We start from the raw sequence: 2,681 nt of genomic DNA, 5'->3' as shown, positions 1-2,681 counted from the left end.
AGATTAGGGTTAGATGATTAGATTAGGGCTAGATTATTAGATTAGGGTTAGATGATTAGATTAGGGTTAGATGATTAGATTAGGGTTAGATGATTAGATTAGGGTTAGATGATTAGATTAGGGTTAGATTATTAGATTAGGGCTAGATTATTAGATTAGGGCTAGATTATTAGATTAGGGTTAGATGATTAGATTAGGGCTAGATTATTAGATTAGGGTTAGATGATTGCGCTGACTCGTTTTTCGCACGCAAAATGACATAGGCGGTCACCACTACTGAGTTAGAGAGAATACTCGCTCACTACCAACGTGACGCATGACAGAGAACGCTGATGGCGGATCTAACTGATCTCAGATCAGTGTAATATGTGACGCAGAGTCTAACCCTGCACGTGTCTTTGCTCTGATTGGCTTCAGGTCTGTCCAATGGCGTCCAGAGGTGAAAATTGTGAAAATTGCTCTGGTAGGTTTTGTGTAATCCTGCTTTGTAACGAACAAATTAACACACCCAGATGAAAATATACAATGACAAGGCTTATCCCTAAAATCTACATCCGTTGAGTCAGACTAGTGTAACAGAGGTGGTTTGATGACTACGCTTGTGATGGGTGACGCTGCCATGAAACCGAAGGCTTCCTAAGCTAACGGCTAACAGCTTGGATTTGACCCAGGTTTGAACCAGGTTTGACCCAGGTTTGAACCCTGCCTCTGAGGAAATTCCCCACAGAACTGTGTTCAGTATTAGCCTAGCATAGAAAGACTATAACTCAGACTATAAGTGATTAAGTAATGAGACTTGGGTTCAAATCCCTGTGCTTACAGGTGCATGTGTGCGCACATACGAGCTATAGAGTACAAGCTATAGAGTACGAGCTATAGAGTACGAGCTATAGAGTACAAGCTATAGAGTAGTCTACAAGCATTTTCAATCTGGCTGAATGTTCTTGTTTTTTGTCTAATAGTAGATTAGTAAAACCTACGGTGCCACAGTGCCACAATGCCTCTGTGGACAACAGCAGTACTGCACTTTTGTGGACATTTTTGTGGACTGACCAACCAACTGACAGAGAGACCTATGGAGTGGCTGGTTGTGGCTAAAAAGACCGTTGCTACATTAGTGAGGCCTGAGTGTCCGATTGGCCGTGTCCATTTATCTCTGGCCTGACCTTCAATATAAGGTCATAGGTCAGGGGTCGTCCATCACGATCCTGGCTCGCTCGCTCTCTCTCTCTCTCTCTCTCTCTCCGATCTTTACTGTAGGGGTCACGACCTCTCTCTCACAGTGACCTCTCACCCCGGATGCCCGGGCTGTATCCTTCCCTCCCTCTCCGTCTCCCCCTCCCCTCCTTTATCACCGCGCCCCTCTTCCTCTCTCCCCGGCTGTGTCGCTCTGTCCCCACCCAGTCTCCTCCCCCTCTCCCCGGCTCCTCCCCCTCTCTCAGTCCCCTCCCCCTCTCCCAGGCTCCTCCCCCTCTCCCAGTCTCCTCCCCCTCTCCTAGTCTCCTCCCACTCTCCCAAGCTCCTCCCACTCTCCCAAGCTCCTCCCCCTCTCCCAGTCTCCTCCCCCTCTCCTAGTCTCCTCCCACTCTCCCAGGCTCCTCCCCCTCATCTTATCCTCCTATCTCCATCTCTGCTCCGCCCTCTCATACATCATCTCTCCTACATCTTTTTATCTGCGTCTCACCAACCCTCTCCTCAGTGTCATTACATTACAATACATTACATTAGTCATTTAGCAGATGCTTTTATCCAAAGCGACTAACAATAATTGCATTTAATGTAGGAAAAGCCAATGTTCTACTACTCACCAGAACTCACAAGTGCATCTCCTTCCTAAAACAAGTGACTAAGAGCATAATCTAGTGCTGAAGGCAAAGTGCAAGAATAGCAAACTAAATATACAATAGGTGCTTTAGAGGGAGGATCCTGGTAGTACTTCTTGAAGAGATGAGTTTTGAGCCTGCGATGAAAGATGGGCAGTGACTCTGCTGTCCTGACGTCAGCGGGCAGTTCATTCCACCACTGCGGGGCCAGGACAGAGAAGAGCCGTGACCATGTCGATTGACCACAGGGGCCTCGGAGTGACAGGGCAACTAGTCGCCCCGAGGTAGCAGAGCGTAGCGGTCGGGAGGGGGTGTAGGGTTTAACCATGGCCTGGAGGTAGGAGGGAGCTGTTCCTTTCATTGCCCTGTAGGCTAGCAGGCTAGGCTCACAGAGAAGAGAGAATATTTCCATTTTGGGGAAATAAGCAGGCTAGTACCACAACCTCACCTCACAGCTCTGGGAGTGTGAGAGAAGGAGTACCCATCTGACAGGGCTGTGGGTGTGGCAGTGTTCTCTGGTGTGATCCAGGTCTGGGTGTGACAGTGTTCTCTGGTGTGATCCGTGTCTGGGTGTGGCAGTGTTCTCTGGTGTGATCCAGGTCTGGGTGAGGTAGTGTTCTCTGGTGTGATCCGTGTCTGGGTGTGGCAGGGTTCTCTGGTGTGATCCATGTCTCGGTGACAGCAAGAAAGTTGAGGGACAGCGAGGATGTGTAGCCTGAGATAAACTCAGCTTTGGGCACCGCCGACTGGCAATTCCAAAGTCCCCCTGTCACCACTTGCTCTCTATGACCTGAGACAGTAGGATAGATGAGGTTAGAGGGGTTACGGAGTCTGGGGGTGACCCAGTGTCTGTGTGAC

This window comes from Borostomias antarcticus (assembly GCF_949987555.1).
Source record: "Borostomias antarcticus genome assembly, chromosome: 2".
NCBI classification, from domain to species: Eukaryota; Metazoa; Chordata; class Actinopteri; order Stomiiformes; family Stomiidae; genus Borostomias; species Borostomias antarcticus.
The sequence above is the reverse complement of the archived record's forward strand: the minus strand, read 5'-3'. Positions refer to the sequence as shown.